The 25,192-nt window shown below is 37.0% G+C and overlaps 1 protein-coding gene across 2 annotated transcripts in view; it reads left to right on the plus strand.

Moving 5' to 3' along the window:
• raraa (retinoic acid receptor, alpha a) overlaps window positions 1-25,192 on the plus strand; it is a 198,292-nt gene that overhangs the window by 88,813 nt on the left and 84,287 nt on the right. The window contains exons 2-3 of one of the 2 annotated variants that reach the window (XM_079850712.1): window positions 7,831-7,887; window positions 23,387-23,466. The gene's annotated coding sequence lies outside the window, so the exon portion shown is untranslated. The remainder of the gene's footprint in view (window positions 1-7,830; window positions 7,888-23,386; window positions 23,467-25,192) is intronic. The other variant, XM_079850711.1, reaches the window with a different exon arrangement.

Below are 25,192 nucleotides of genomic sequence, written 5' to 3' on the forward strand. Positions count from 1 at the left end.
CTGCCATAGTTTGCAAATTACCTTATTTATTTATCTGTTTGTTTATTTATTTAAATTGTGGTTATTTATTTAAATTAGCTCTTTTCTGGAGTCCCAGAGAGTCACATATTTATTTATTTATTTATTTGTTTGTTCCAGTCCCGGAGAAGCATTTTACTTTCTACAACTTGTAGAGTAATTCTGATTAGTGCAATAACATGTGAAAACATATGAAGAGTTCTCTTTTTTTTTTTTTCAGGCACCTATGTTTAGATTCAGTCATTTCACTTTAATGGCAATGAAAGGGTTATTAATCAGTTATTAAAATGCCTTTTTTTTTTAAACGTCACTTTAGTCAATTCATTGGTATTTAACAAATTGAACTGTCTTTTGCTGCAAAACCAGCTAAGTCCATGTGTGTTTTTTTGCAAAAAAAAGTCCACCTATTTGGACAACAAGACAGTAAACAGTTGCAAAATCACTAAAGATGCAACTGGAAACATTAAAAATGATAAAAGCAGAATTCAAAATATACCGATGAAGAAACTGATCCACACTGTAGGGGGAGCTGTAAGTGACTGCCGCGTCCGTTTCTGTCAGATTTTTACAGCAGCACAAGTTGTGTTTACTTGCTACTCATGAAATCCTGTCATTGCCACTGTAACGATGGACAAAACATGCTAAAAACTTGCAGCTCGGCAATTGAAAGCCGGCTCATACGCACACCATCATTCATCTTGAAATCAAATGATTCGATTCGCGTCTTCTGATTGGTTTCTGTGGACTTAGAGGATTTTGCTGGAAAAGGGAAGTGCTTTTAGTGGTTTCTGCCAACTAACCGGTATTTCTGAATGGGCTAAGGTTGGATTTAGTGGATTTGAAGCTAAAGTATTTGATAAACTTATGCTATGTGCGGAGAGCATTTGCTCACTATTATTATCTCATTTTTGACGGAGGTGGCGTTTAGCAGCTTTTGCATCTGAACTCTTCATATGTTGTTTTGTTGGCTCAGTGTTGTTCTCTATGGCTCAGTGCTGTGCCTGCTGGCGGCACGCTCTGTTTTGATTGGCTCAAGTTTCAGCTGCTGTCCACTGTGCTGGAATGACTCAGCAAGGTCGACTCTTGACCCCCGAGGGTCATCGTCCATTACCACATGAAACATAAATGTCAGCAGCCCTCCTGCTAAAAGCATTTGTCTTCTGGTGGGTCATCGGTCACAGCCCACCTGCTTTTACCAGGTCTCCCTACATACACACTCAGATAAATGCATCTGAGACACTGAATGCTTTCCAGCGGCTTTGAACTACAGCAGACACGTTTAAAGTGCTGTGGATCGGTGTTGGTAGTACACTCACCGACTGATAACATTTTTTATATTTTTTTAAATGTTATGTAAATGTTAAGCCACAGTTATATACCTTCACTTATATAGAAGTCCTATGCAATGATATCCAAGAACAGATGCATTTAATATTAACCATCAGGCTAATATTTTCAGCTTTTGTTTGAATTTGGAGAGGTAATGGATTAAAGTTATCTGCGGAGCTGGACGCTGATTGGTTTATCTTAACGAATGGCCCTAGAGGATGCTGTTACAGGCAGAATTGCCGAGAATTGCGACTAATGATGCCTTAGAGTGTAGTGGTTATTGACCCATCAATCCAACAAACACTCTTTCCCTAGAGCATGACTACAGTGCATTCACTGTCCATTCATCTGCCTAATGCGTTCTGTCAATACTCACACAATACTACCAAAGGATTGATTTGATTGTTGGAATGTTTTGCATTCTGTTGCATTCTAGACGTGTTCATGGTTTCTGTGAAAACTGAGTTTTCTGTTCTACAGTTTTCTGGAATAAATACATGGACAGTTAAACTGGTCGAGAACATATTTTTGGACTTCCAGTACTTGTAGTTGTAGATAATTTTGGGGGTTCCTCCACGTCTTGCTGTCTTTCATTTCTGCGTTCATTCTGAAATGTAAATTCATTTGGCTTTTGAGTAAAGTTGATGTAGGCAATGCAAAAGTGTCCAGTGACTGTGTGCAATTCAGTGATTTGACTTCAAACTCAATCTCTGGACTTCAATGCAGGTGCGCTACTGTTTTAACAGCATAAAGTTTGACCAGTTATATAAAAAAAAAATGTTGCTTTGTACTCTTAAATTCATAAGACAGGGTTAAAGTTGGAACTCTTTCTATTTTAAGTGCTTTATTTGTGTGATGCTGTAACTGATGCTGATAAGTTCAGTGCATCGGGCAAAGTTTATGCGAGTCATGTGAAAGGGTCCTTACAGTACACAAACCTTTACAGTGTTTAGACATCAGTGAAAGAATGATTCCTTTCAAAACATCTTATGGATGCGAACAAGCCAGTAAACATTTTTAATGTTTATTTAACTCTGGTCTAAAAGACCTATTTTTATAAGTGAACTCCTCAATTAAGGGGTCACACGAAAGTTAACTTCTTAGATTTATTGCTTTCTTCAGTCAAAAGGTCACTGAGAAAAACTTAAAATGGATCAGCTATCGTTCTTGGAAATTACATTTAATCAGGGATTGGAATCACCAGAGGCCCCACGATACGATAGTAATTCTTAAGCCACAATTACTGTGATTTTAAACATTTCGCATCATGACAAAAAAACACTCGCATAGCCTAGTTCTTTAATATCTTCTTGTCTAGTTCGTAAGCATCATTAAATGTCCATTAAATGTTTCTGTTGCTTTCTCCAGCTCTTAATGAACTGTGTGTGTGTATTTTCATAGGATGGTCTGCTTAATGTGGTGCTTTATGCAGGACTAATGTTCAGGCAGTGTGCAGGGCAACCTCTGGTCATCATAGTCAGGACCGAACCCCGAACCCTGACACCATTAGTGTGGGCTGGTGATTTAGACTTAAGCACACTCACAGAAATAGACAAATGTCAAATCTACATAGAGCACAGCTATCCGTATTTCAGAGAAATCTGCTGTTGTCAAATGCACACACAAACACTCACATATAATGCAGATGTTTTCTCATGACCGTAATCAAATCGGTAGATCAGAATGGTCATTATTCTGGAGAATGCCACACATGGTGACCCCGGAATCATTGGTCTGATAGGGTCTGTCAGTGTGTGTTGTGTGTGTGATGGAGAGGTAATTGTTCAGCTCGAGGCTGGAGGGGTTGAGAGACAGTTATGTCCGACACCTAAGGCAGCTGCCTTCCTGCCCAGTTAGTCAATGACTTCACAGACAGAGTTTTTATATGAAGGCACCTCCTGAGGAAACAGCTTTCAGACCGGTTTTGAAGGCACCATAATGTCACATGATCTAATGATCTATTTAATCTACGAAAAAATCTAAGTTGACTTTAGACATAAACAAGCAAATCTTTATTGGCAACCAACAATGCCATCTGAGACTCATTGGAAATAGGTGCTTGTGGCAAAATTACACGTTTTGCATAACTTCCAGAGTGAAATGTTCAGTTAATGGTGCAAAAAGCACGTTCAGTTTTATCCAAACCAGATGAACATGAATCTGCCAACGTTTTATTACGTTGGTTGTTGTACGCATCACGGCAGTTCGGAAATTGAATGTCCAGTGAGTGGTGCTTAAAGGTTAATGCTCTACAGTTTTTAAAAAATAACGCACCACCTACACTAGACCCCAAACTAAACCTAACCAATAAGGTTAACAAAAGCAAACGTGAGGTACAAAATTTAGCTTTTTTTTTAGCTCTTTTATCTCAAGTGCAATGCTGTACCAGGTGAGCTACCGAGCAAGTTTATGTCAGACAAGCCAAGTCAAAATGTATTAGTCAAAATGTATTAGTTTACAAATCATGCACTAAAAGTAGTTCTAGACATTATGCAAGGAACCAATTGAAAATAAGTCTTTATTAACCATAATTTGTGTGAAAAGAAATAAAAATGGTTGCCGTTTTACTGCCTTGAGTGTTCATTTCAGCAGGAAACTGCAGGGAACTTTATGTATACAGTAGGTTAGAGTTTTGCAAAAATGAAGGTAGAGGCATAATTTTTCATCAAAATTCATGGTTTGACAGTGAGGATGGCCTGGGGCCAATGTGACTGTTTTCGACCAGTGCTGTGTTGCCTGCCTTTCAAATGTAAATGGAGCTTGGAATCTGTAGGATCTGGAGATATTCTGTATGGAGGCATGGTCTCTGATCTCTTGTCAGGTGTTTTCCAAACTCAACAGGTATTATAGGACAAAACTCAGAGCTGTTATCTTGGCAAAAGGAGGTTGCAAAAAGTATTTAATAAAAGGGTGCCAATATTGTGTCCAACGTGTTTTGGAGAAAAACATTTATTTCATAATGTTTACCCTCCCCTTTCAATTGTTTTACTCCAATGAAAGTTAGATGTTTGCCACAAAACAAACAACAAAAATAAAAAGAAATGAAAGAGCAAAAGAATAAACAATGCAGATTTATTTGTACAGCCATCTTTGATCATATTTACCAGGGGTGCCAATAATTCTGACCACAACTGTATGTAGTAATCCCTTTTATAAATGTAAAACAGCACTCACAGAGTCTTTGAAGGGGAAATGGACAGTGTGATGCAATGACATCGTGGAGTCGGTTAACTATGGTGAATGACTATAATCTGGGAACTTTCAACTTCTGCAAATGACTGTGATTGTCACTCCAAATCTTCAGATGAGCACGTAAGACCTAATGAAATCCTGGACTTTTTGACCTGCACCCTGCATCTTTACTTTATCAGCACTTTGTTCCAAAAACTTTTTTATATGTTGCTTCAAAAATTTTTTTTTTTTTTATTTTTTTTTTGCAAAAATCTGAAAAGCAGAAGTCTCCATTTGAAACAATTGAGATATTAAAGAGATCTTATTTGTCACTCTTCCTTCCTATCCATTCACAGCGGTGATGGATGGATTGATGGCGCTGACAGAGGAGTGTCAGGGAAGAGAAAGAACAGGCAGTAAACTAAAGAAATGTGTGTTTGTGAAGGTCTTTCCCTCTGGAGAGACGCCAGCAGTACAGCCAGCTCACTGAATCTAAACCACATGTTCACACTGACCACCACTGACTGGCATCGACACACACACACACACACACACACACACACGTTGGGTTTAAATGTTTTATGGGGAGTTTCATTAGACATAATGATTTTTATACTGTACAAAACTGTTTATATTATCCCATAAACCTACCCATCACAGAAAACTTTCTGCATTTTCAAAAAGCATCACTTCTGATTTATAAGCTGTTTTCCTCATAGGGACCAAACAATGTAATTCCCATAAGGAAATGGATTTTGGATTTTGCCATCTCTGCGGGGACATTTTGTCCCCATATCATAGGGTTTACCAGGACCCCATCCCCCCCCCCCCCCCACACACACACAAGCAAACACACACACGTTTCGAGCACATGTTCAACTCCTGCTGTCCGCCCACACATAAAACCAGCAGCAAGTAAACACACGCAGTGTCTAATTGACTGTGAGCTGATGTATTATTCTGACCTACATTATTCTCTCTCTCTCTCTCCCTGTGTGTGTGTGAGTGTGTGTGATGGATTTGATGGACTTGGCTTGTGCTGAATGCTGTATAATGCTTCAGCACACAGTCAATTCACTCATTGTTTATCTCACAAATGCGCTTCTGTCCGTCTCTCTCACACACCTGTAGGACTAAAGATCATTTAATTGGGCACTTTTTGTACAGTTTTTACTTTTCCCATTGGAATGCCAAACATATTTTGTTTTAGCAAATACGCCAAGTACTAAATAAGGCTATACAGCCAGTAAGCTAAGAGGTTTTGTTGCAGTGGGTTTTTTTTACCACTTAAAGGTATTATAACGCAATAAGGACTAAAACCCCTTTAACCATTGTAACATCACTATAACATTCAGCCTCTGCTTGTTGAAAATTTCTTGCATCTCATCCTGCACCGTTTGAGCATAAATTATACCTTGAATCATGTAGATTGTTGAGTAGAGGTCTGCGATTAGTTTCTACGCAATGGAACATCTCGTTGATTAATATGGACCACATTCAAAAGCAGCATCGCATGTGTCTTTTGTAGAGACTGATTTTAATACAATCCCAGAATGCATTGCGAAAGACTCCAATATGGCGGATAAAGGGAAAACAATGTCAATTGTAAATAAACATAATAATAAATTATTTACTGAAATAGTCATAGCCATTATAAAAGTATTTTAATGCATTAATTATGCCTTGTAATTCACCTTATAATGCATTGCATGGTCTCACAAATAACTTTAACCACAGTTATAATAATTGTAATACTTATGGGTTACACTTTATTTTAAAGGTGTCTTTGTTACACTATAATTATACATTTAAGTACTGAGTAATATAACTACATGTACTTACTATAGGATTAGGGTTTGGTTTGATATATAATAATTTATAGTTACTTACTATTACTATAGTAACTATGTAAAATAAAGTGTTACCCACTTATGTTATGCATGCATTTAGAAGGTATAATGCATTTAAACACATGACACACAACCAATTAAAGATGAATCTGCAAATATTATAATGCATTTTATAAATTCTTATTTATACAAAGATATAATGCATTAATATCTTCATAATGCCTTGTACACAGTATTACCAAATGTCTACAGTTGTGAGATATCTCTTCCATGCTAAGCTGTGTTGTGTGTGTGGAGCTGTAAAGCATTTCAAATCAGTAACATATTAGATCTCATTTCAATGAGGATGCTGCCACAGAAGACTATGCAGGAAGTGAGGCAGATCACTAGGTTTTCTAACAGAGTCTGTCTTTGAGTATGAGAAGAACTCAGCTCAGACAAAGCAACATGCTAGACTCACGCACACACTCAGACACAATGGACATTAGTCTCTCAGCTTGTGTCAGACTAGAGGGGATGGATGAATGAATGCTACAAGGGAGGAGGGATGAAAAATGGACCTTGTCCTGTTTTTCTTTTCCCCCAGCCCCCTTCCTCTCTCTTTTTCCCCTACCTCTTCCTTTCCTAACTGCCTTGCTTTTGTCTCCTTCTCCAAACATTTCTTTCTCATACATGCGCAAACACATTTGAACTCTGTCCCAAAACCTAGTGAGTTGTCTTGCTGCCTGCTGTCTTCATAGGCACGCTTGCTACTTGAAATGAAAACTCACTGATATGAAATGCTTTGCACATAGGCGGAAACCTCAGGTAAGTAGAAATAGTGCGTCACACAAAGCGCACAGAAGACTCGACTTACAATTGACTTCAGTAGAGTTTGGATTTAGCATGTTGCTAAGCTAACTTAAATAAGCATAAAAACACATCTGGGTATAACTTTGGTTGACAATTAGTTTTAGTCAATCTATTTTAATCAAATTATTTCTGTATTGAATAAAATGTATAGTTTTATTGAACATTTCTTCTATGTGTCTGCCATTTGTTAACTGAGTTAGGATTTGCTAACTGAGTTAGTCACAATGTATTATGGCATAGAAAGATGCATGTGAGGCTGCTATTGAATTTGCCTAAAATAAGGTATTTTTGAACATTACATACATTTTGGAAAAGCCTTTGAAACTGGAAGAATTATTTGAGAAGTATTTGAGCTCATATTGAGATCTCTGAGTTTTGATTGCAGACATTGGTATCTTGACAAATTCTGTGCACAGTTTGAAACATTGTTGAGATATGTTTTGAAAATTGAGGCTACACATGAGATTACTGGGCTCTTTTATCAGTAGAAACAGGAGACTCAAGAAAAAGTATCCATTTAATCTTATCTGAAAGAAACAATTGAGAATTAATATAATTTGTTTTATTTCTTTCCAAAGGGAAGCTAATGCTTTCTTTTTTTCTTCCCTAGTAACAAACATGTGATCTGTAAGGACTGACCTCTCACAAGACAAACACAATGAACCAGGTATGAATACAGTCTTACTCACATGCAGAAAATACTTTTTAACATTATACTTGTAGGCCTTCATGATGTGCTGCAGGAGGTGACTTCTAAAACCTGGAAACGAGTTAGCATTTTTGATCCTTCGGTTCTATCATCCCAAAGTCATTGGGTTTTTCAGTATTGTACATTTACATAAAATCTAAAACAATACATTATTCATAGCACCCTTGGCAGCAATTAAAAGCAGTGATGTCTTAACATTGTAATACTAAGTTGGAGTAAAGCTTTTTGGTCTTTAGCCACTCTAGAGTTGCTTTTGTTGTATGTTTCGAGTAATTTCATTGTCCTGGAGAAAGAACAAAAAAACGCTGTGATTCTGTCTCTAGCTTGTGACAAAGATATGAACAGTCAGATTTATAAAATGTACTGTCATCAGTTTCTTCCTCCTCATGACAATGCTTATGTTTTAGAGATTAGCTTGTGTTTTGACAATGCTTGTGTTTCTTTGGTAACACCCACTATTCACAATCCAATTAATTCCCAAAGGATAAAATCAAGTCTCCACTTTTTCCAACTGGATGTCCTGTTTCAAAAAGCCTCCCTTTCTCACTCTGCCTTCTTTTTTGTGAAGGCATTGTTTTTTTGTCAACAAAGTGTGCCGACAACAGCATATTTGGTGTTATTTATATGAGATCAGAACAGGTACAGTAATTTAATTAGACAAGAAATTATAATTATCTACCAAGAACATGTATATGTTGCACAAGTTATTAGCACTATTACAAGACCAGGAGCAAAACATTACCAATAGAAATACAAAAACAAACTACAAAAAATACTAATTCCGTGAATCAACCACTGTCTGTAATGTGGATTGTAATTTGTAATCTACCTGTCAATGGGAAGACATTCTGGAACTGTCACGAGTGATGCTGCGGAGAGAGCAGGAAAACACGGAGCGGATTCGTGGAATCAGTGGATCTTTAGCAGAGCGATAACAGAACGCTTTTATGGGAATCCTCTGGGGGGTGAGGGAGGGGAAGGGAGGGGAAGGGAGGGGGGCGAGAGGGGCACCTCAGCCGATGAGGTGTGCATGGCCCTGTGCACGGCCCTGCCCTGGGGAGTGGTTCACGATGCAAATCTCACTCGTCCACTGGCTTGTTTTGTTATCACTCAAAGGTGATTGGGCTCTCAGACGAGATCCCCATTCGTCAGTCACTGACATAACGTCAAAGGTGACTGACTGATAGGGAATTCAATACGAATTCTGTGTGCAAGTTTCTTTTTTTAATCACTTGATTAAATGATAGAGCAATCATGTACGGATGTTGGATGTCATGTTAATTGCGTTAAATATTTTTAAAGGGTTAGTTCACCCAAAAATGAAAATTATGTCATTAATGACTCACCCTCATGTCGTTCCAAGCCCGTAAGACCTCCGTTCATCTTCGGAACACAGTTTAAGATATTTTAGATTTAGTCCGAGAGCTTTCTGTCCCTCCATTGAAAATGTATGTACGGTATACTGTCCATGTCCAGAAAGGTAATAAAGAAATCATCAAAGTAGTCCATGTAACATCAGTGGGTTAGTTAGAATGTTTTGAAGCATCAAAAATACATTTTGGTCCAAAAATAACAAAAACTACGACTTTATTCAGCATTGCATTCTCTTCCGGGTCTGTTGTCAATCCGCCTTCACGACTCCGCAGTGACGCTGCTGACGTAAGACGCTGCTGACGTGTTATCTGGTGCGCCCGAGCTTCGTTTACAGTCTGAGGGAGACGCACGCTGTATTCAAGCTATTCTACATTGTTTGTATTTTGGTATTGCTATATTTTGTTTACAGCGTGCGTCTGCTTAAACGAAGCTCGGGCGCACCAGATAACACGTCAGCAGCGTCTTATGTCAGCAGCGTCTTACGTCAGCAGCGTCACTGCGGAGTCGTGAAGGCGGATTGACAACAGACCCGGAAGAGAATGCAATGCTGAATAAAGTCGTAGTTTTTGTTATTTTTGGACCAAAATTTCGATGCTTCAAAACATTCTAACTAACCCACTGATGTCACATGGACTACTTTGATGATTCCTTTATTACCTTTCTGGACATGGACAGTATACCGTACATACATTTTCAATGGAGGGACAGAAAGCTCTCGGACTAAATCTAAAATATCTTAAACTGTGTTCCAAAGATGAACGGAGGTCTTACGGGCTTGGAACGACATGAGGGTGAGTCATTAATGACATAATTTTCATTTTTGGGTGAACTAACCCTTTAACGCTTTAAACTGAATAACTTCGCAAATCGCACAATTCATGCATTAATTTAGTTAATATCACTATTAATATTATATATCTATTATATTATCTGCAAGTACAGTTTCTCTAGTATACAAGATTTGAAGTACACTGCATGTGCACATTCAATACAATTAAACACACTTATTTTCCCACAAGGTTTAGCTTTTAAAAACTCTAGCTTCCTAATTTTTTTGCCCTTGTCTCTGAATGTAGGATAGGGTATCTTTCACCAGGAGTGGTGGTGGTCTCTAAAGATGTGTGATGGGGATGGCGTACACTCATGTTAGCAGAACTCTTTTGATATGCTACTCCATACATTCCAAAAACTCTAAGCCAATTCCTTAGAACAGCCCTGGTCACACCTATAGTTTTATAGCACTAATTTTTATTACGGAAAGTTTTAAACATACTGAAAGCATTGGGCCATGCAGACGAGCCCTTGGTGAATACTCATATGTGTCTCTGCTGTGCTGTAACAGAATATCTAACCACTATACTACTAATACTGTTTCTGCAGTATGTATACTGTTCTCAGTTTTCTAGTTTTCATGTATGCATACAATTCCAAAATGACCTAATACATATGGCAAAATGTGCAGTATATCTATACAACAGAGCACTCTGTCTGAGAGACTGTATCCCACAATATGCTGGACTTTCTATTTCCAATGTGATGAGTGAACTGGAATGCATAAGCAAAGTTTTGCGGGTTGTATTCTGTTACCAGTTACGATCCCATTGTACTCACATTAAAAAAATAATCATGTTGCAGTGTGCTTACTGAGCTTACTTGCTAATTTTTTGTGAGATTCATGTTTGTGGGGTGTCTTTCAATTGTCCAAGTAAACAGACTTATTGAAAAATAAAATAAAAATAAAATCAGTCTATTACTAGTCCTTTATACACCCGTAACATTGTGCAATTATGAATCATACAGTTTTAGAATTGCTTAATTTTGTTATATGATCCAGTATTGTGAGTGTTGTGTGCCTCACTCAAATACAGTTGACCCATGCTGGGAGCTTTTGTACGCAATGCTGTGTGTATTTCCCAATGGATAAGTCGTGCTGTTTGATTACCCACGATACTGCATGTGTGTAGTAGAGTCACGCTGTGTGTATTGTTTGATAAGCCATAATCATAAATCCTAAAAGCTAATGACTCGCCCACTCTGCACCCAATCAAAACACAGCCACATTACCCAGCACTGGGCGCTATTGAGCTATCCATCATGAGTAATATCAGCGCCCTGTGTGTGTGATATAAAAAGAGAGAAAGATGATGTTTCCAGTTGGGTTTTCTATGGGTGTGTGACGGGTTAGTTTTTTTGTAATGTGAGGTTGTGTATGTGCTCACGCAAAAATGTAAATCCTGTCTTAATTTTCTCACCCATTTGTTGTTCCAAACTCTTTCTTTTTTCTGTTAAATACCAAAGTTGTCCACGTTGCTCTTTCCCATTCAATTAAAGTAAACAGTGACTGGGGGCTTGCAAACACGAAGACCAAAGACAAAATATACACTGTTAGAAAAGAAAAAAATCTTATAAAAATGGAAAAGGTACTGAAAATGTTCTGCCATGACATTATCCACTAAGTTTACAGACAGGTAAACTTAAGGTGTTGTTGTTATAGTGTAATTACACAAATGAGTTGGCTACTGAGTAATATTAAGTAGGTGTACATGGACTATAGGGTTAAGGTTAGGGTTTGGTTTAGGTTTAGTTACTTGTAATTATGCATAATTGACTGTTATCACTGTAGTAAGTACATGTAATGTGTTACCACACAACACAATGCAATGCATAATTCATAATACAGGTAAAACACAGAAAATTCCTTCATATTAAGAGAGTAAATTGCGTAGGGGTCTTTGAAGGTGTCTGACTTTCATTTAAAGGTACACTATGTAACTTTCTTTTTTTTTTTAAATTTAACAACATAGAAATAATGAGTTAATACATCATCAATCCTTCTTCCAAACGTGTTGTCTTACCCTGATTCACTATGGTAGGACTATAAGTGTTAGTGACTATAAACACTTAGGGCAATAACTAAGTGTTTATATTTTAGACCTAGCGGGATGGTTTTCGCAGGAAATTGTATACGTATGTCACTCGCCCATGCGTGTCTCGTCATATCCGTAAAAAGAGGAAAGTTGCGTGTATGGTGTGGGAGTGGCATAAGTTAGTTGACACAATGAGCGAGAAAGGTTGAGCACGCTAAATCTCGAACCTCTGGAGAATAACCCATTCCCTATGGGGAATAAAAATAACATGTGATAGAGCTCGTAATAAAACAAGAATCAACATTGGCTTGGCTTTTCGGAGATGGAAAGAACTGAGGGTGTTACGGGTAGAACAGACTTCAACAGAAGTGTTTTGATATAGACGCAGAGATGCCGTTTTTATTACTCAACAGGTGAGTAAGATATTTTATTGAACAGATAAATTCCCATATGTAGCTCTCTATTAGACTTCATTATGAAGCATATATATTGTGAAGGGTCATATCATTATGGTTGTTGTAGCGCTGTTCTGGAATTTCTTTTCAAGGAAGTACCATGTCTATTAATGGATATAGCTAGAGTAACATCTTCAGCTAGAGTAACATCTTCAGCTCGAGATCCTTTCCATCTAAACTGGTTATATCTCTTAAGGCCAGTAGTGAATGTTTTATGAGCAGAAGCATAACCAAATTCATCCGCCTAGTCACGCAGAGCCAAAGCACAACCAAAACAATGTTATTTCACAAAATGCATGCAGTTTTGTTTTTTAACTGCTAGAGGGCCAAAAGTTACATAGTATAGCTTTAAAGATTAAAGCCCCCCACAGGAAGTTAGAGCAGAAGGTTTAGGAGCTCTTGAAACTTAGATATACTAATCCATTTTAATTGTGATGTTTAAATAACCACAAAATGAGATGGAACTGAACAGATGTGTGCAAATAAAATAAATAGTCACCTGAAGAGGTAATGAGAAGCTGTGCTTTCTATTAGGATCAGTGTCATATAGTGTTAAAATTTAAATTTAAAAGTTGACATCTGATATCTCTGCTTTTCCATTGTTTTTCTATGATAACGCGCACTATATGGACGTGTTTCACTGTTTGACATCTTGTGTCTTTTGCAGCATCTTGCGCATGACACAGCATTCTAAAAATGTGAGGCTTCAGTAAAAAGAAGTTCAACTTTAAAAAAAATTATCTTTTAAAAAAAGTTTTTCTCCGACTGATAAACACCTTTGAACAACCATTGGTCTGTGACACATACATAGTTGGTAGGTGTGCTCTACAGCTCCGCCTTCCTCGACGTAGCAACCTTCTCCTGTTCATTTCTTCCATTCAGTCCGGCGAGGTCAGACACGAATAAAAAATTGAATATACTGGTGAGCTGCTTTATAGTAAAGTAGAATTTGAAATTGTAATTCTAATTGAAACGGACACTGACACTGTTTTTTAATGTTTAATACTGTAAAGCTGCCTGCTTTAAAGCAATCTATTGTATAAAGTGTTGTATAAATAAACATGATTTGACTGGAGTGGCCAATTGCTGAGCTTATGCTAACATGTACACATCAATATAATCAGACGCTTTCTTAACTGCTGTTTTCTCACCGCTGTCATTTTTATGTTTTTGCTGTTGTTGTTATTGAAGCACACAGCACATATTTATATTCATCTAAACACCGCTCCCAGCAATGAGGGCGGCTTCGGGATGTTCACCAACAGTATACCTCTGCTCAGGTATTTCGAATTTCTGTTTAAACCTAAGCGAAAACGAAACAGAACTTCATCCACGAGTATAATGAGGCCAAACAAAAATTTCTCCTGAAAATTACTTCTACAAATTTCTTTAAAAAGTTTATCCCACTTCCCTGTTAAACTTGAATAATCTGAACTAATGTGCTATATACCAAGTCTTCTGAAGTTGTATGATAGCTTTGCTTGAGTCAGACCCAAATTTATGTACTGTAGTCATCCACTGATAATCTTCCCCTCCGCAAAAGCTCTCAAATGGAATTTCCATATATGCATAATCAAACTTGGTACGTCAAAGGTTTGAAATGATGTTATCATATGTCTTGTAACCAAATGGTGCACACCAGTTTTGACTATTCGGCAGTTTGAATGAGACTGCTATTTGTAAAAGAGCAGCATGAACATTCTGCTAAACACATTCTTTTGTGTTTCACTGAAGAAAATTATTTAAGTTTGACATGACATGAAGATTGTAAATAATGACAGAATTTTCACTTTTGCGTGAACCATCCCTGATGTTTTTCTGTGCTCAGAACTGTTCTGCAGCTCAAAAAGACATTGAATTGTGTTTTTCCTCCTCAGGTGGGTGTGGCCTGTGTGCAGCAGTCTGTTTATCCTTTGACCAATCATCTGGCTCATCTGGGTTGGTGCGGGGGTGGGCGGCGTAATGACAGACGCCGGTGCATGTGAGTTAAGGGTAGCGGTGGCGATGGCAGTTGCGGTGTCATTAGCGTGCGCCCTCGAGGAGAGATTAGTCTGATTTATGGTGAGCGACGCTAATGGAACAGATATGGCTGCTCTCGCACCCTGCCATCCACGCTAATGAAAGTTTTGTGCAAATGTGAAAGAGAGCGCTGCAGAGTAGAGGCTTTTCACCAGCACAGCATCACCTCTTTGTTTTAGTCTAATTCAGTCTTTATGTGAGTGACTTCAGCTTCAATATATCAGTCTTTCAAAAGTGCAGTGTCCTTTTTAATCTGTGTATTTCTTTTTGTTTTGTCTTACGTCATCTTGTAATAATGCAATAGGTGATTTACAGTACAGGTAGCCTAAAGCAAAAAAAAAAAAAAAAAACTCAACCATGATAAAATTTGTAACTTTGTAACTCTGGCTTTATTATTCAACTTAGGTTCATTGGAAAAATGATTCTGCAAAACAATATTACATTGCTTCAAGTTTCGCAAGTAAAATGTCCAGTGGCGCTAAAAGCATGTTCAGTTTTATCTGAAATAGAGGAACGAGTCTGGCAAAATCTTTAATACGTTAGTTGTTGTTGGCTATTGTTGCAGTTCAGAAATGAAATGTCTGGTTTGTGGCGCTAAAATGTTAATGCTCTATCACGTTTGAAAATAACTTACCATCTACACTAAACCCTACCATAAATCTAACTGATGATGTTAACAAAAGCAAAAGTGAGATATAAACAGTATTGTTGAAGCATCTATGCCATTTTAGCTTGCTTCTACAAGTCTTTGAGCCCCTTGATTGTGTATCTCACGACCAATTCGTACGTATTTTACGAAGTGGCGAATTCTTACGATTTGTCTAAACCTCAGTGACGAGTAGGTTTAGGGGCGGGGTCAGGGATAGGTAATTTGTACGAATTCATACAAATTGGGCAAATATGTACTATTTATAAAAAATCGTGTGAATTCGAATGAGTGAGGTCGTACAAATTCGTACGAATTAGCCACAGTAAAATACGGTCGAATTGCCGTGAGATCGGTTGAATGCTGCTGTACCAGATGAGCTACAGAGCAAGTTTACTACATCAGAAAGGTCATATATATGGAGCTGATTATGTGACGCAAATGCCAATACCGCTCTAATCATAATTTTTGTGAGAAGGGAAAAAAAAAGTTGGTGTTTTACTGCCTCTAGTGTTCATTTTAGCTGGAAACTGCAGTGAACCGTATGTATAGGAATGTTTTTGAAAGTTTTGCAAAAAAATCAGGTTAGAGTCACATTGTTTGATTATATCATTGGCTTGGTATAACAATGGTCCCCATGCTGACTGGTCAAAACAGCATTACAGTTTATTCAAATTTAGCTATATCACATGAGCAAGAGTGCTGCTGTACTGAATTTCCAGCATGGCTGTGATTCGGTTGTTGGCCAAGAGCTGCAGGAAATCTTATTGACCGATCAGCATCTAGATGTATATCTATTTTACCCTATAGAGTATCATTTTCTACAGTATATTAACAAAAGCTGTGATTAACATAAAGTCATTGGACATAAGGTTCCAGTACACTAAAATGTTCTCACAATGGTTTAAAGTAAAACAAAGTTTTTCAGTGATTATGTGGCTTCTCTAAAATGTAAAGAAGTTATATAATATATATTTATATACTCTATATTTAACATAAGAACCGAATAGGGTGAGTCATTAAAACTGGTCAGCTGACCTCAGAGACAGAATGCAATTGGCTCTCATTGGTGCTGAATGTAATGTATGTCCATTAGTGATTTAAAAACATTTTATTTTGGATGCATCACAGAAAGTGACTCAAGTGTTGCAGGAACATTGACGAAAAAAGGATGGGGCTTCAAGCATCACACATTTGGAGGATCCGACTGTTTCCAGCTGGATGAGCTGTGTTAAAAGAAAAGTTAGCTGGAACTTTAGGAGAATTTGGTTGGCTGGTGTGCGAGTGAGTGTGTTTGTTATGGAAAAGGGTGGACAAGAACAGCAGTGTTTAGTCAATTTGAGAGTCCTTTGGGTTTTAAGTCCTCATAGACAAGATTATTTTCTCATTCTGTTTTTCCTCATCTGTCTTTTGCACCGCGTGTGTGATGTGATTTTGGGATGTGTGGGGGAGTTGGACGTCAACAAAGCTGATGGGAAAGAGATGGATTGTCATCGTAGTGTCAGTCGTGGTCACATGATGAGTATGTGTATGTGTGCGTGTGATTGATTAATCTGTATCCTACACAGAAAAAATACACAGACCAAAGCAAGTCTCCATCGCTCCAGGCTTCCTCCTGATTAAAGTTCAGCGCTCCATCCATCTCCCTTTCCGCTGCTCTCTCTAGGATGGATGAAGCTCGCAGAAATGCAATATTGTTTGCGGCGAAAAGCGATTTGCATCTTAGCCGTCACCCTCTCCGCACAATACAATACAGATAGAGACACGCAGAAATGCAGTTAGAGGCAATAAAACGTTGGGCCATCTCTCTGCTTTATCTCTCACATACTTCCTCCATTATTTTTAATTTACTTCTCACTCATTCGCTTGCGGTCTTCTGCTTTCTCTCTCTCCAGATGCTCTGCTCCAAAACCTATTGAGCTTCCTATCTAGACAGCATATTAAGGCATGTTTAAGGCACCATGGGAAGGGTGGTTATTATTACAGTTAACTAAAACTAGAATTAAAAATAAAACAAACAACACAAAACAAAATTATGTCACTTGAAATAAAATAAACATTAATTGGAATAAAAAAATCAAACCCTACCTTAAGGGGACAACATATCCAAAATCTTTGACCTTTTGGGGACATTTTTTGGTCCCCATGATTAAAACAGCTTATAAATCTGTAAAAATAGGTAGGTTTAGGGGATAGAATATACAGTTTGTACAGTGTAAAAACATTATGTCTATGGAAAGTCCCCATTAAACATGAAAACCTAACATGTATTAATGTTTTCAAAATTTTAAAACTTTTTTTTTTTTTATCTGTTTCAAACAATGATTATTATTCTAATAGAGTTTACCAATCTTTTTGAATTTTAGATACCCACACATCCTCATCGGTTAGCCTCATATACCATTTCATCAACATCAAACCAGTAATATTCAAATGTAACTTTAATATTACGATATCATTTAGCAATCTCATCATTATTGCTAAAATGGCCATTATTACAATGATTCAATGCTGTGAGTAAAACATCAAGTTTCTTTCATTTTAATATTTTATTGACTATTGTATAGTCTCTCAGAATTAACAGTGAGAAATATTGTAGCTATACATACAATTCAGTAAGTCATTTCTGTTTTATGCAACAAAATCAAAATTTTACAACTGCTCAAGAACCCTGGTTGGGTTTTGTGTTTGATAACATGTTTATGGATACAGTATGAAATGTTTTATTAAAAACTACACTTATATTGTAGATAAAACACACACGCACGCATGCATGCACGTACACACACACACACAAATTATAAGCCTTTCTCCAAACATTTCTAAATGGTGCACAACCCTGCAACAGGCCCTTTAAAAATAATACTGTTGATAAAAATAAAAAGGAGCATAGAGAATGAGGAAAAGGAAGAAATGAGAAGTGCACAGATTTAGACTGAAGGGGAGAGAGAGAGAAAGAGAGAGATTCCAGTAGCATGCAGTGTTCTAATCACTCATGCAGTAAGAGTACCGTGGTAAAAAGCATTTTACTTGATGACAGTTCGTTTGTCCTGACAGGCCTAAGGTAGTGTCCTGTATGATGTCATCACACACTCGGGATTCATTGGCTTACAGGGGGGCAAACCTATCAACTGTATGATCTCATCACAAACGCATACATAGAGGCAAAATCACACGCATGCATCTGTTATTCAGGTCAGGCAATCTCCTCTTAAGACAGCATAGCTCTCCCCCTCCCAATTGTGTGATCCCTCATGTCTTACACACACACACACACACACACACACACACACACACACACACACACACACACACACACACACACTATATTTTATATACTGCTGAAATGAGGTCATCCTTCTTTCTCATTCTCTATGTTTCACTCGGTTTCAATGAACTGTCCTGAGATGGGCTCTTTCACACAGATATACACAGTTCCAACCTGCCCTAATATTTTAATTTTGAAGATTCATGCTTGCATCTAAACTAAATATAAGCTGAATATAATATTGACTGTCTTTAAGCCTTTAAAGCCTACACATTTCTAAGGCCTTTTAATTATCAACATGATCATAACTGAATGAAAAACCTTTTTATACTCAATCTACTACATGCCTTCTGTCATCTGACTGATAGTTTATACTTTTTAATAAGTAAAAGGTCTTATATCATTCTAAAAAAGACCCCCTTCAGGTCGTGGTACATGTGACTTGTGAAATGTTCTCATAAAGTAAATAATAAGAATAACATTTATATTATTAGTAATATTTTAAGTTGAACATTTAATGGATTGGAGCAATTTTTTAAGAAAATAATGTTAAAATGTGAGTTTTAAAATAAGACACGTCAGGCTTTTAAGGAATGTATGTTTTCTCTCAGTCATCCTTGTATTGTATTACAATAGACGTTTTACCCCCACAATTAAAACTATAGAACTTTGATCATAAAACTAAGCATTTACATATCATCATACTAAATACATAATTTTTCCTCCTCGAATATGTGCTCCATATTCTCCTATATCATACTGTATATATGAGCCATAAAAGCCTGATACTTCAAATATAATGATACTCAACAAAAAAAACAATATGCAAACATTTTTTTAGATTTGTTTTTATATTTTGTCTGTTAACTATAGAAGCTTATTTCCACCACAGAATAAAAAAAAATTGAAAGATACTTTTTATCTCAGAATTCTGAATTTATCTCAGAATTGCATGATATTTTTTCCTGCAATTCTGACTTTTTTTCTCACAATTCTGACTTTTTTGCTCACAATTCTGACTTTTTTGCTCGCAATTGTGATGAACTCGCAGTTGCGAGCAAAAAAGTCAGAATTGTGAGCAAAAAAGTCAGAATTGTGAGGTTTAAAGTCCAATTCTGCTGAAAAATACTTTTGTGAGATTTTCTTCTCAATTCTGAGTTTATATTACACAATTCAGATTTTTATAACTTCATATCTCACAGTCAGAATTGTGAGATAAAGTCGCAATTCGATTTTTTAATTTGTATTCAGTGGCGGAAACAAGCCTCCAGTTAACTGCTCTCGCTATTAAACAAAAATTCATATTTCATATGTCAGGCAAGAAATGTAGTACATTAGCATAACTATAGCTGATATTTAGTCTTCTCATATTAATGTAGAATTTAGATGATGTTAGATCAGCTATTTAACAGTGACTTTCTTCATCTAATCATATTTCAGAACTGAACTTTTTTTCTCATTAATGTACATAGGCAATTAACAAATATGAGCATGCTAAAAATCGTTCTACTCCGGGCAGCCTAATAGCTTTAGGCAGATGAACTAATTATCTGATTTTTGCACGGGAGGTGAAAGGTCAGGGTCAAGGTTCTGCCGCCCCTCTGGTGCAAATCTGTGTCAAAATATGAAACCCAAACAAACATGCGCACTTGTGAACTCTCATGTAAGTCACGGCTCGTGAGCTTCAACCATCACATTTAATCACGTTCCTCCCAGAGTGTGAGCGACTAATGAGACGCAGCCGCTGCCAGAGGAGTTTGACCTGCAATCTGCCGTAATGGCTGCTATCAGCACACTGTACGGATGAGCAGGGCTTGGCGGGTGAGGAACTGAGAACAGACGTCCTTTGATTGATTGATTTAATCAGAAACGTAACAGTTCTGTTCATGGTGGAGGAGGGGCCATGCCAACGAGGTCATGGTGGACCAATCAGATTAAAGGAGGGGAGAAGCCATAGGTCAAGATGAGGCTTGACAGTATTTTCAGTGTGTGTGTGTGCGTGTCATTCTGACCTTCAGTAAAATCTGTGGGATTATAGTAATCACATGTGGTTGACCGATGCTTGTTTTTTTTTTTAATGTTTGATATCTAGGAAGCAGGTGGGTTGTGAAGTAAAACGAGTTGAGATCCAATGATTTGAAGAAATGTTCTTAAAGGGGTAATCGGATGCAAAATTCACTTTTATATGGTGTTTGCATATAAATGTGTCTTTGCATTGTGGACACCACCATACAATGAAAAACATTAAATGAATCCATTAAATCCTTTTTTTTAATCCTCAAAAAGTCTAAACACTCTCAATAATCAAGCCGTTTGGATTTTCTGAGCAATATGATGTCATATTGCTCATGCTCCGCCCACGACCACTGACGGACTGTCCCGTATTAGCATATTTCCCGTATTATCATATTTCACAGATTGTCAAGGTAGCACTTTACGTGTTTTGTGTCGACAGACCCCACTGAAGAGAGGGGTGGGGTGAGCAGTTGCTCATTATCATTTAAAGAGACATGAACCGAAACGGGGTAAAAAGGGTGTTTTACACAACCATTGAGGAATTTTAACCAAAGTATGTTACAAACTTTACACGAAGACCCTAAAGAATCATACCAACTTGTGGAAAATGGGCATCAGATGACCCCTTTAAATGATCTTAAAGTTCATTAAAATAGAAAATAATTTAGAACGCAAACACATGTCGTGTTTACACAGGAGTTTACAGGGCAACAAACATTATGCAGATGGATTAATGTTCGCAGTTTAACAATATATGAGCAGCATAGTTCTGCTTTTAAAACATTTAAAAGCATTACTGTAAACATTATTTTTGTTTGCTTAAATTGTTTCTAATATTCTGTTTTAAATAATTTAATAATAGCAAATTATTATATTAAGATATTTCCAAAATAATTACCTAAAGATATAAAAAATAAATAAAAAAAAAGCTTTATCAGTTGTAAAGCTGTTGATGAACACATCTGTTAATCGCTCAAGTGGAAGGCATCTGTAACTTTGCATTTTGCATTCATTTTGCATTACACAATTCTTATAGTCTAATGCATTTTAAATTGTCTTCAGTGAACAGCTTGCATTCTTTGCATTCTTTATTTATTATTATTTTTTTTTTTTTGCAAGACAAACATACTAGAGATCATACCCAGAAGTACAATGTTCAAAAGACCTGCAGGATGAGGGCATGGAATCGAATTTAGGTTCAGACTTGGTAATTGAACAATCCAGGCTGAATGGAAAAACATGCAAGTGTGTCACCAGTGGTGTTAAAAACGAGTTCAGTGTTATGATGAACGTGAATCTGGCAATGTTTTATTATGGTGGTTGTTGTACGTATCGCGGAAGTTTAGAAATGAAATCCTTGTGGCGCTAAAAGGTTAATGGTCTGTCGCTTAAAAAAACAAAAACTTACCACTGCACTAAGCCATACACTAACCAATAATATTAACAAAAGCAAAGGTGAGATAAAAACACATTACCATTTCATTTTAGCATGCTTGTACAAGTCTTTGTGCTCTTTTATATTGACTCGAGTTTTACGTGTTACCGAACGCGTGTTGCAAATGTTGTTGTACTAGGTGAGCTGCCGAGCAAGTTTACTACATTAGAAATAGTTCATAATTGGTAATTAGTTATATGATGCAAATGTCAAAATGTATTAGTTTACAAATCATGCTCTATAATAAAAGTGTTTTGAGGTTATAAAATAGTATTGTGCAATAAACCATTTAAAAATTAATCAATAATTTGTGGAGTACAATTTGTTGGTGTTTTGCTGCCACTAGTGTAGGGTAGAGATACACTTTTCCAATGAGCCTTTGATGCAATTGAACCAAATGTGAAAACAGACCAAGATAATAGCTTCAGAATAAACTGGTGATCTAACTCTGTAGTTTCCCTAGCCTTCTGTTCACTATTGTGTCTCCCCTAACCCCCCCCCCCCTCCCCCTCCCCCTCCCTCTCCCTCTCTCTCTCTCTCACACACACACACACACACACTCACACACACACACAAAATGTTAACGGGACTCCCCAGCGCTGGACCTCTTCCTGTCTGGCACTGCTCCACTGTGTGTCTTTAGATACTAGTGTAATCAAACCAAAATACACACACAGGTCTCAGTATCTCTCTCTTGTATAGGCCTATCATAAGACTCATGGAACATTTAAGGTCCATACACTCAGTTTGTAGTACGAATATAATGTGCCGTATTCACTCTGTCAGCTAATTTTACCAAAATGCACAGTACACTGTTCAGGTAGCTTTATGGTGCTGGTTCCCACAATCTATTGCATTTTGGGATTTGGCAAACTGTCGGATGTGACAATCATCAAGCTGAATCATAAATGGTTGCACATAGAGGACTTCCTGTTTCTCAGACCAGCTTGAAGACTTGAGTCCTGAAGATGTTTTTTTTTGTGTGTGTGCGTGCATGTGTGCGCACGTGTGTGCATATGTGCGTGTTTGAAGAGCAATGATGTTGTTGTAGCCCAGGAAACATAAGTTACTGAGTACAAGGCATAATTAATAATAATATGAACTGTGCATTAAGACATTTAGTTCACATTTAGATACAAGTGTGTCCTGGGAACTGTCATACTTGTTTTAAAAGCATTTGCCCTCCACGTTCATAGATTTAAATCGATCCGTTGATGTTGGTAGTGGTGCTGCTTTATTAAAGCGCATCAAAAGGTTTATACAACACAACTAATGGACTTTTAGAGGAGGATTATTCTTAAATATGTGCATTATTGTAAAAAGGACAACTTGCGTCTGTTATGGGGATGTTGTAAAATTTGTTTTTCATTAACAAAGGGGGCCTCGTCTTAAGACCATGACGGACTGTGAATACGCCTTCCCACTTCTTTTCCTGGAAGAGTGTGTGCATACCGCAGGTCAGTGCCCTCTTGTTTAGCTGAAAAACATCATCTTTATCACTTCCAGACAAAAACACAACACTTCTTCAGCCTCCAGACCATCTATTTGTTGTATGTGTGTGCTCTCAACATAAGACTCATTAGAAAAACGTGCCTCTAGCTACCTTTAAACTCCAAAAAGTGCATACAATTCACTGCAATTTCCAGCTGAAATGAGCACTATAGTGACATTAAAACACTAACCACTTTTTTTTCCTTTTCACATAAATTAGGATTTTTAATCATAGGTGAAATATTATAATCTGACCCTGCAATGACTTATTTTCACACAGTTCCTTACACAATTCTATGACCTCAAAACACTTTTACCATAGTGCATGATTTGTAAACTAATACATTTTGATGGTTACATCACATAACCAGTTACATATGAATGGCTTTTCTGAAATGGTAAACTTGCTCAGTAGCTCACTGCACTTGGTTGCACTTAAACGTTGGGGTAAAAAATGTCACAATATTTGATAAACGACTTGCAGAAGTAAACTAAAATGACATGGTTGCTACAAGAAACTTGCTTTTATCTCAAGTTTATGGTAGGATTTAGTGTAGGCATTAACCTTTTAGTACTAATAACCAACATTTAATATTTAATATATAATATTCTGTACAAAAATAATCGTAATAAAATGTTGCCACATTCACATTTTGCAGAAATGTCACTACGGGTACAAATTTCCAATGACCATTTTTTTGTTACTTTTTTTTTTACCATTACCATTTTTCATCTGGTGGATAATAGAACAAGCAAAAATACCAGAAAAGCACAATTCTTCAGAAAATGTAATATTGTAAAGACAACAGTGGTTTCAAACATAAGGAGGTGTAAGTGAAACGCCATGTCTGATGTGCATTAATAGTGAATGCATATCATATGGAGTGTGTGTGTGTCTGAAAGAAACAGACACCATTTGCTCTTTCTTTATCTCTGTTTGCTTTCTTTTCTCTCTCTCCTCATTTTCACCTCACAGATTTCCTAAGATTTCATGTTAAGCAATATTTTCCGTTCAGCCAGCTGTGTCAATAGCCACGCCAACCCAGCATGTTTTAACACACACATACAGTACACACACTCAATGAGGTGGAGCGGTAAATATCAGAGAGAATTTGACACCCTGTACCTTGTCCTGTTAGTGTGTGCGTGTGATTACACTTCCCACCTCTATCGCAAACATTGACCTTTTCAAATGAGCACAATATGCGATCTTTGTGACAACACAAGACGTCAGGTCAAAAGCTCTCTTTGTCATTGTGTCTACAGTGAGACAGGCAACAGAAAGCCATTTTTAAAAGCCTGTTTGACATTTCAATAAAGAAAGTGTTTAAAAGAAGGATGAAGGACACACAGAGAAAAATAAAGACATAATTAGTCAAAGTGACCTATTTATATATTTGTACATTTCATTCATTTAGTTTTTTCAAATTTAACATTGGAAATATTGTTTGTAATAAGCTTATATCTGTATGTTAATTATTTGCTTTTATACATATTGTTGCTGCCTGTTCTTATTTCTATGTTCCATTAATTATTATTTTTTATTGTGTTTGTATTGAATGCATTATTAAGATTTTGCCCTTGACAATGATATTTATATTTCACGTACACTACCGTTCAAAAGATAAGATCTTTTAATGTTTTTGGAAGAAGTCTCTTACGCTCACCCATTTTTTGATCAAAAATACAATA

Source organism: Squalius cephalus (genome assembly GCF_949319135.1).
Source record: "Squalius cephalus genome assembly, chromosome: 19".
Taxonomy (NCBI): domain Eukaryota; kingdom Metazoa; phylum Chordata; class Actinopteri; order Cypriniformes; family Leuciscidae; genus Squalius; species Squalius cephalus.